Source organism: Xenia sp. Carnegie-2017, unplaced genomic scaffold (genome assembly GCF_021976095.1).
Source record: "Xenia sp. Carnegie-2017 unplaced genomic scaffold, XeniaSp_v1 HiC_scaffold_2, whole genome shotgun sequence".
Lineage (NCBI taxonomy): Eukaryota > Metazoa > Cnidaria > Anthozoa > Malacalcyonacea > Xeniidae > Xenia > Xenia sp. Carnegie-2017.
The window spans coordinates 4,282,767-4,293,858 of NW_025813482.1; positions in this window are offsets into that span (position 1 = coordinate 4,282,767).

Genomic DNA, 11,092 nt, shown 5'->3' on the forward strand with positions numbered 1-11,092 from the left:
TTACAGATGAATAAAACTACGCCTTTATCGAAGCCCAAGTTTTGACATTATTTCAATTGAAAAAATTTCGGTATTAAAACATGGAACTTTTCTTGGCATGCAATTTTAATATAAAAACTAAAAGTCCTAGTTTTCCGACTGACTGTCGATATTTCCGATTTTATGCCGTAGACGACATGCGCCGTTGTAAGAAATGGCCAATCTTGCTTCTGTGCTTGCCGTCTTCGACATGAAATCGGGAATGTTTGTCAGGTAGCCTGAAAATTGGATACGATGGCTTTACCATCAACATTTTGAATTTTTAAAAAAATATTTTGGGCTTCTAAGTGTTCCTTCTTAGTCGACATCTCAGCATCCGATCACTTCATTGATACGATTCCCAAAGGATTCGTCGTTCGTCGTAGACTCGTCGAAAACCGTGAGTGTAATTATGCCTTTTAGGTTAAGTTTAGCCTGCTAACAGGCCAGTCTCCAATACATTTCGGGCAATAGCCGCAAAAAAATCCTGGTGTGCAGTATATTCCACTGTAAGACTATTTTTTATTGCAGAGATTCAAATGAATACACGTTTTAGTACAGTTTCTCCACTGCATTTATAAAAAATAGTCTTGGTTAAGAGGGTATAAAAGTGTTTTTTGTCTCGAACAATTCATTTGTATTTCGGTGTTGACTTCTTATTAAAATGCGTATATTAGTAAGCATGAAGAGTTACGAATCTGTCTGATTAAAATGCAATTTTCTCTGTCTTTTCATTAACAAACCTCTGTGTGAATATACTGCTTTAAAGAGCGCGCATGGTCGCAGCGGTGGTTGCTTCGCAGAAGAATAGACTAGGATCATAATAGCTTAGAATCGGAAATGCAAGTGAAGTTTGGCCAAAGGTAGGCAACTTCAACTTGGGGTTAGTGGGTACAAATGGTACCTTAGCGCAGAGGATGCAAATAGCATCCGTAAGAAGACCTTTGAAGACTGGATCTAGCGAGCAAGATCTTTGGAAATCACAGCAAAGATGGTGGTTTTTGGTGAAGAAACAATCAATATATCTCCCCTAGTACGGTAAAAGCATGCAGTCGCTGTAGTTAGCCAATTTCATGAATGGCTTTCTACATTGACTATTAAGGCACTCTGGATCCCCTATAATGCATGAGTAGCTCAACCCACCCCGGTTGGAGGTCACCTGTAGGTGCTACATGCACTAGGTTAGGTTAAGTTAAGGGCATGATGGGTTACCTCCTTCAAGGGGCATTCCTTTTCAGGGCGGAATTCCGGTGTCATGCGCAGGTAGGAAGTTTAGATAGCTTAAGTGTGCGCTGTAGTTGCGGCGGGTAGTTGTTGCGCTCAGATAACGAACGTGGGGTTAGCACCTTTATGAATATACAGGGTAACGCCACGTTCAACAGAAATGACTAATTTCTTAAGAATGTTTGAAAGAAACGTCCAATCTTTCAGTCAGTCATTTTTAGAACGACAAATTGAAGCTTGAGAAAAGTATTCAGTTTGTTAAGACATTTACAGTTCAGGAGCGGCGTGGCAATTACTGTAAATGTGCAAATAGGTACTAAGTTATCTTATGAAGATAACTTAATTCCTGGGAATTTCAATGCAGCAAGCCACACTGCGTAAGTCAGCAAAAAATAAACGATAAGGCACCAGGTCTAAGTATGCGGAATGTCTTCCTAAAAACCTAAAAGAAAATATATAGTTTAATGAAATTACAATTTATATTCTCTTGATGATTATATTATGAAGGCAAACCGCAGACGTTGTCACGTATTTTACTAAATAGTTAAACGAAGGTTTCCATGTTCACCAATTGCGTTGCTATGTAAGTGAAATACGTGATAATCGTCAAAGTAAAAATATAACTTAAAATGCTATCGGTTGTTTGGTTGCATTATCTTTAGTCTCATGCACGGTAACCAAACTAAGCGTGTGCGTTACTTCATTGCGGTTGAAATTGTTTTTTCACATTTGCAGTGAAAAAGCATTAGATTTTCGTATAATAAGTAAAACTGATCCGTCTCTTTTAAATAAATCTTGAAGTAACTTTATTCATCCAATCCATGTCATACAGCAAGCGCGCACGCTCCAATTTAAAGCGTTAGTGACACCGGGCGCGCTAAACATGCACTGAATGAAACGGTGCAAAATAGGGACGCTTAGGTAGCGCTAGGTGCGATTGATTTGGATGTGGTTGGATGAGCTAAGCACACGTTTTTCGAAATTCCCATGAATTACACAATTTTCTCGATCAAAGTAGAAAATTGTCAAGTTCGGTGTTCGGCTTCAGAGTGGTTGAACTGAAAAATGGCATTTTTTGGTTGGTTTTCTGTACGTTAAATATGGCGAGTTTCTTATAAATAAATTATGCTAAAAGACTAGCAAATTGCTAGACTTTAAGGTGTATTTCACAAATTTTTATTTTTTTGGCTTTTAAATCGCAGCAAAGGTTAGTAAAGTTTGTTGTTTATAAGGGTCCCCTGGGGTGCGGAACTTCGGCTAAAATCCCTAGTGGTTTTTCCTGTTCAGTATTCTCTAAGTTCTCGCGCCTTGTGCTCGGTCTTATTTAATACTGCTCAGGTTTTTCCAATAGGGATTTTCTTATTTCGGTTAGGTCTTAAAAAAACAGTGTCCTTGGTTTTGGGACTAAACTTGTACATCATCGAAAGTAGAAATGCACTTTGAAGATTAGGCTAAGTTGAGCAAACTTATACGATTTATGAGAAAAAAATTTTACATCGCCTTTTCATGTCTCCGTAATAACGCACCAATATCAAAGGTTTTACAATGCTGTTGTTTAGAAGAAGTTTATGATGTTTTTAAACACTTCTGCAGCATACATTGAACAATCTGAAAATGATATTTTATATGATTTTTTGGTGGCTTAAAGTTGGAAATTTACCTGTTATTAATGTTGTACCGTCGTTACAAAATGGCTGGGATCGGTTGCACGAAGCCTGGATAACTTTATCCATTGGATAAAAAAATTTTCAAACTTGTAAAAGGTGTTTATATTTTGTCTCACAACAAAAAAATTTCGTAACCTTTGAAACAATATTTTATTTCAGTGTTTGCTCAGTTTGAATCTTATATTTTTTGCTTTTTAAAAAGTTTTGAAAAAATGCTATCCAATGGATAACGCTGTCCAGGCTTCGTGCAACCGGCACCTGGTGTCTATGGTGATTCGTGATGTCAAAAAGAACATTTCCAAGGAGTAGTGTTGTAGCGAATTTTTGAAAAATAAAATGTGTAAGACTTTCACGGTAGAAAATCCCACAGAAGTGCACAATGTGACGAAAGCGCAACACTTCTGACGAGATTCTATCTCAAAGATATTGTTGAGTTTTCTTAAAGCGTTCTTCAACCTATTTTTTACTTACAGCAAAGCAAAAATTTACCAACTTTGAGCTGCAGAAAATTTACGATTATATTTCAATGAAATTATCTATTCATTGCAAATATGTTTAAAATTTTCAGAGCTCCTAAACAAGCCAATTTACAAAAAACTACTTTCGGTTGTATGCAATTTAGTCTTTGGGTTTGATTCCCAATACACTGTTTATTAAAATTTCCCATATTTGAAGTTTTAAATCATTGAATGCTTTCATGGAACTTTATTCTTCACTTAAAAGGACGTTAATGTCTTATTTGCTTAAGAAATGCATATTGCTATGAATATGAATATGAAAGGTTTTTATTATCCATCTTCAAATTAAAAAGTACGATGAATTTACATTGATTTTCTATATATTTATCATACTATACTAAGAATTACGTATTAACTTTATTATATATATGTTTACAAGATCTAGCAATGAAAGATTGTTTATGTATATATTAAATAGCTAGTATGTTAATTAACAGAAAAAAGTTCTGTTTAATAATGCGTATTATCTCATCTAAACGCAAATATTTTATATATTTATAACTTTTAATTCCTTAAAATCGTCAGATGGAATAAAAAGAATGGAGCTACTTCATTAAATTAAACCTTTAAAATCAACAATTGATTTTCGATTCTTTTCTTCAATTTTGAATATTGAGCATTATTAGGTATAGCTACATTGCCCTTCTTCTGTTTCCCTTGTCAAGGTCCGTATTTCACGGTCCCTTTATAGATAAATAATTTTAGTAGGTTTCTGACTGAATTCATATAAGGTCTAGTTAAAATGCATACTTACACGTAATTATCTATTTGTCTGCCTATTTTTGTTTTTATTTATATATATATATTTGTCTACTCATTGAATGCCTTTAATTGTGTTTATCTTTTTTACAACTTTATGTCAAACTTTTTGTCTACTTTTGTGCTTAATTGTGCGCCTTTATCTTTTTCTTTACGTTTAAGTAAACGTTTTGAGTCTACCTTAATGTCTATCTTTTTGTCAACCTATTTTGTCTATCTTTTTCTTCTTTATGTTTATCTTTATGTCTACCATTTTTAAACCTTTAGGTTTTGTTCATTTGTCATACATGCCACCACCTTGTTCATTTATGTTTACCACATGCTGTGTCTATCTTTGATATATCTTTCTGTCTACTTTTTGTATATTTTTGTCTAATTTTGGTTCTATATTTCTTGTCTATCTTTGTGCATACCTTTTTTCGGCCATTATGCCAACTTTTGTGTTTACCTGTTCACGAATTACTGTTCAAATTTACCTGTTCAAAGACTATAGTTCACGATTTTCATGCAATAGACTAAAGTACACGAATTTTCATGCAAAAGACTATAGTTCACGAATTTTCATGCAAAAGACTATAGTACACGAATTTTCATGCAAAAGGCTATAGTACACGAATTTTCATGCAGAAGACAATATGTTAAGCATTTTCATGCAAAAGACTATAGTTCAAGCATTTTCATGCAAAAACTATAGTTCACACTTTTTCATGCCAAAGACTATAGTTCACGAATATTAATGCAAAACACTATAGTTCATGAATTTTCATGTAAAAGACAATAGTTTACGAATTTTCATGTAAAAGACAATAGTTCACACATTTTCATGCCAAAGACTATAGTTCACGAATTTTCGTGCAAAAGATATAGTTCACGAATTTTCATGCAAAAGATATAGTTCACGAATTTTCATGCAAAAGACAATATGTTAAGCATTTTCATGCAAGACTATAGTTTAAGCATTTTCATGCAAAAGACTATAGTTCACACTTTTTCATGCCAAAGACTATAGTTCAAGCATTTTCATGCAAAAACTATAGTTCACACTTTTTCATGCCAAAGACTATAGTTCACGAATATTAATGCAAAACACTATAGTTCATGAATTTTCACGTAAAAGACAATAGTTTACGAATTTTCATGTAAAATACAATAGTTCACGAATTTTCATGCAAAAGACTATAGTTCACGAATTTTCATGCAAAAGACTATAATTTACGTATTTTCATACAAAAACTATAATTCACGTATTTTCATGTAAAAGACAATATGTTAAGCATTTTCATGCAAAAGAGTATAGTTTAAGCATTTTCATGCAAAAGACTATAGTTCACGAATTTTCATGAAAAAGACTATGGCTCACACATTTTTATGCAAAAGACTATAGTTCAAGCATTTTCATGCAGAAGACTATATTTCACCAATTTTCATGCAATAGATTATAGTTGAACAATTTTCATGCAAAAGACTATAGTTTACCAATTTTCATACAAAAGACTATAGTTTGCCAATTTTCATGCAAAAGACTTTTATAGTTCACAAATTTAGATGCAAAAGACTATAGTTCACGAATTTTCATGCAAATACTATAATTCAGTCATTTTCATGCATTTTCACACATTTTTACTCGAAGACTATAATTCGCGCATTTTCACACAGTTTCACGGAAAAGGCTATATTTTACACATTTTAATACCCAAGAATATATTTCATATTTTCATACATTTTTACACCAAAGACTATAATACACACATTTTCAAGTGTTTTTATACTAACTACTATAATTCTCGCAAATTCTTGCAAGGACTATTGTTCACTTATTTTCACTTATTTTTACGACATTCACTTAAGATTATAGTTCGCTCATTTTCACACATTATCATGCAAAAAATTGTTATGATTAATGCTTTTTAAATTTTATTACATATTTTCACGCAAAGAGTATAATTCACAAATGTTCATGCATTATCACCCATTTTTACGCATGCGCAAAGACTACACTTCACGTGTTTTTACATATTTTCAAATAAAGACTATAATTCAGGCATTTTCAAACATTTTCACACATTTTCACGCAAAGAAGATAATTCATGTTTTTTCACTCATTTTCACATATTATCACACAAAGACTATAATTCACGCATTTTCATATATTTTCACGCAAAAGACTATAGTTCATGTATTTTTACATATTTTAATACCAAAGACTATATTTCATATTTTCACACATTTTTACACCAAAGACTATAGTTTTTGCATTTTTAAACATTTTCATGCCAGAAATTATAGTTGACTGATTTTCATACATTTTTACACCAAAGACTATAATTCACGCATTTTCATATATTTTCACGCAGACTATAACTCATGCTTTTTTACGCATTTTAATATGTTTTGAAACGAAGACTATAATTCATGCATTTTTATCCATTTTCACACATTTTACGCCATTTCACATATTTTCACATAAAGACTATAATTCACACATTTTCATGCATTATCACGCATTTTTACGCAAAGACTAATGTTGATGCATTTTCAAACATTGTCATGCCAAAAACTATAGTTGACTGATTTTCATACATTTTCACATCAAAGACTATAATACACGCATTTTCAAGTATTTTCATACCAACTACTATAATTCATGCATTTTCGTGCAGACTATTATTCACTTATTTTTACTTATTTTTACACCAAAGATTATAGTTCGCTCATTTTTGCACATTTTCATGCAAAGACTAGTTATAATTCCTGCTTTTTAAATTATTTTACATATTTCCATGCGAAGACTATAATTCCCAAATGTTCATGAGTTATCACACATTTTTACGCAAAGATTCATGCAAAGATTCATGCATTTTTACATATTTTCACATAAAGACTATAACTCACGCATTTTCTTGTATTTCCAGATATTTTTATGCAAGACTATAGTTCACGCATTTTTGCACATTTTCATTCAAAGACTATAACTCATGCTTTTTTACGCCTTTTAATACCAAAGACTGTATTTCATATTTTTACACATTTTCACACTGAAGACTATAGTTCACACATTTCAAGTATTTTATAACAATGACTATAGTTATGCACTTTCCTATATTTTAATGCAAAGACTATACTTTACGCATTTTTTTGCATTTTTACATATTTTTACACAAAGACTAAAATTCATAGTTTTTTATGCATTTTCATATACTTTCTTGCAAAGGCTATTATTAATGCATTTTCATTTATTTTCACAAACTTTTATGCAATTATGCAAAGACTATAATTCATGCATTTTCATACTTTTTCACGCAACTCTTATAGTCTTGACACATTTTTACTTATTTTCACACATTTTCACTGAAATGATTCAACCATTTTCATGCATTTTCAAACATTTTCTTTCAAATGACTTCACACATTTTCTCACGCATTTTCATGCATTTTTACACATTCAAATATCAAAAACTATATTACACTGAACTTTGTAAGACCATCAGGAAGAGAATGAGAGAAGACCTCAAAGAGCACAACACCATGCGAGTGAAGGAAGCAATTGAGAATGGGAAAGGATTGAAGAGAGCTAAAGAGAAAGAAGGCTGCAAGGTTCTTATACCAACTTTAGAGGAACAAGATGGAACCGTCATCAATATTAGGGAGAGAATTCTGGAGAGGTGCGCAGAATTTTATGAAAACTTATACCAAGATGCAGCCCAAAACATCAGAAAAGAAGAGGCAGAGGATGTACCACCGATCCTTGACAGTGAAATTGAGCACGCAGTGAAAAGTATGAAGAACAACAAAGCACCAGGAGAATATCAGGTTGTGATTGAAATGCTAAAAGCGGGAGGCGAAGTGGTCAGACCGAAGCTGAGGACGCTCTTCAATAGAGTGATTACTGAAGAAAAAGTGCCAAACGGGTGGAAAAATGCCATCATCACACTCATATTTAAGAAGGGAGATAAGAAAGACCTCGCAAACTACAGACCAATCAGCTTACTCTCCCAAGTCTACAAACTCTTCATGAAGATCTTGAAAAATAGATTAAACAACACCCTTAGTGACCACCAACCACCAGAACAAGCAGCCTACAGAAGAGGTCATTCCACCATCGACCATCTGCAGTCAGTTGTGAAAATACTCGAGAAAACCAATGAGTATAAAATACCCATCGACATGGCATTTGTAGACTATGAAAAAGCCTTTGACTCCATTCAGCATAAGGCTGTCTTTGAGGCGCTAAAACAGCACAGCGTACAGGAAAAGTACATCAACATCCAAAAAGAAACATATGATAGAGGCACAGCTCAGGTTCGAACTGAATCAACTAGCCGAAAAATCAAGATCATGAAGGTAGTGAGGCAGACACCTTGTCACCAGTGATGTTTACAGCAACGCTGGAAGAAATATTCAGTAGAATGGAAGTTGAAGTGGAAATTAACATCAATGGAGAGAGGATGAACAACCTGAGATTTGCAGATGATATCATCTTATTTGGTGAAAAGGAAGAACACCTCAGCAAACTTTTGAACGATCTGAACGAAGAAGGGAGGAAAGATGGAATAAAAATGAACAAAAAGAAGACAAAGATCATGTGCAATGAAATAGCGAAGAGAAGGAGAAAAAAAGGAATATTGATTGATGGAGAACGGCTGGAAGAGGTTGAAGAGTACAAGTATTTGGGAAAACTACTAACACCAGGAAATGGGATGGCGAGAGAAATAGATGAGAGAATAACATCAGCATGGAAGAGATTTGGACAGTACAGCACGTTCATGAGAGATCAAAGAATGCCCATGTGTCTCAAAAGGAAGATCATGAACACTGTCATACTACCAGCAATGACTTATGGAGCAGAGACGTGGGCACTTACCAACCATCAAAGAGAGAAACTGGCAATCACCCAAAGGAGTATGGAAAGATCAATGCTCGGTGTCACGAGGAGAGATAAGATCCGGAATGAAGACCTGAGAGCAAGAACAAAGGTGAAGGATGTCATCGAGAAAGTTATTGAAGCCAAAGGAAAGTGGGCAGGACATCTAGCCCGAATGAAAAACCATGAATGGGCAAAGAAAACAACTGAATGGACCCCGTGGGACAAGAAAAGAGGCAAGGGAAGACCAAAAAGGAGATGGAGAGATGACATCGAGCAGAAAGCGGGCAGCATGTGGATCCAGAGAGCCCAAGACCGTGAAGAGTGGAGAAAGATGTGGAGGCCATCCGCCAGCAGTGGCGTGACAGGCTGATGATGATGATGATGATGATCATGATGATCATGATGATGATATTACATGTTTTCACACATTTTTATACCAAAGACTATAGCTTATGCATTTTTATGCCAAAAACTATAGTTAACTCATTTTCACACTTTTTACAAAAAACTTCACACATTATCATACCGAAGACTTCACACATTTTCCCACAATTTCAAGCAAAAGTCAATAGTTAATGCATTTTCGCACATTTTTTTTATATCAGGGGCTTGTATATGAATTTAAAACAGCCTTGAATCACCTTGAGGGAACAACTGACACACAAAACAATACGCTTTGTTTGATTCGAGAGAATGTTCAAGGTAGGGATATTGCTTGAACCATTCTGATGAAAATGACCATTGTTTGTTCGTTTTTATGTTTAGATTCCTAAGATGGTAAGCGAGTTTAGGTTGAAAGGGACCCTGATCAAAGAGCTAAATGCTATCAGCATCAGATGTTATCTCTCGCCTTTTTGCTGGATCACGTTCGACTGGAGAATAGTCGACATTTTATGATTTTAATTGAATGTTTTCTTCATTGGTAGTAGCTTCAAGTTTAGTTAATTCAATGACAGCCGTTTTTAGTATGGAGGAGCTCTGATTATTTATTCTCTGCACAATATCTACCAGGTTACCGAGTAAATGTTTTGGTTTGGGGCATCAGCATTATCAGCAGCAAAGAGCAATTCTTGACATTCCCTGAAAACATATAAGGTGCTTTAATTTTCCATTACTTGTTATCCAAAATTTTGTATCTTCTTCAGATATTGCAGTATTTTGTATCTTCTTCAGATATTGCAGTATTGCAATATCTTCTTCAGATACTGCATCCATCGAGTTCCTTCTCTTCCTCTACTACCTGTTGATCCTCTTCCTGAGTTCCTGATACTCTTTTTTCAATGATTCACTATATTTAGGTGGTGAAGGTGATGTTTTGTTTCCTGCTCTTTTGCAGTCGATAAAGAGTCCAGATATTGTGGGGTGAGATCCTTTGGTTGGTAGTATTTCAATGTTGTTGCTGGGTGGGAAGTACGGCAGTGCTTACTAGTGTAATCCTTATTGAACGGACGCTGATCCACATACTTCGCACGTGACTTTACATCTTCTTGGGTCTGGGGTAATATACAGTTCTGGGCTGAAAATTTCACCGAGTAATTGTTTCAGCATTTGTTTTAAATTGTTTGCACGTGCTTGATAGTAGCGTGCAATTACTTAATAATTTCAACCTCTGGGCTAAAATCTTACGTTTACTTATAAAATATTTTCAGATGTGTAAACAAGGCTGCGACCAACCCAAGGGGTAAAAATGCTTATGCAAGCAGGGCCTATAAGTCATGATAAAAATACAAACTTTTGAATACTTCTTTCTTCAAGTAAAATTTTTGTACAGACCCGCTACTGTGTCTTCGATGTTGAAATATTATTGATATTTCACACAATTATAATGTCGAATTTATTGTTGATCTTATTCAATCGCTCAACTCTAACTTTGCCATCACTGCCTCTTAATACAAAAAGTTTTGACTTACTTTTGACCAGAATAAATCGACCAATATTTACAAAATCAAAAGCAAGCAAGTAAGCATTGTGCCTGGTGTTAATGGAAAACAATCAAAAAATTTAAAACGGTAACAGTCTCCGAATTTTCACTTTTTAGCCAA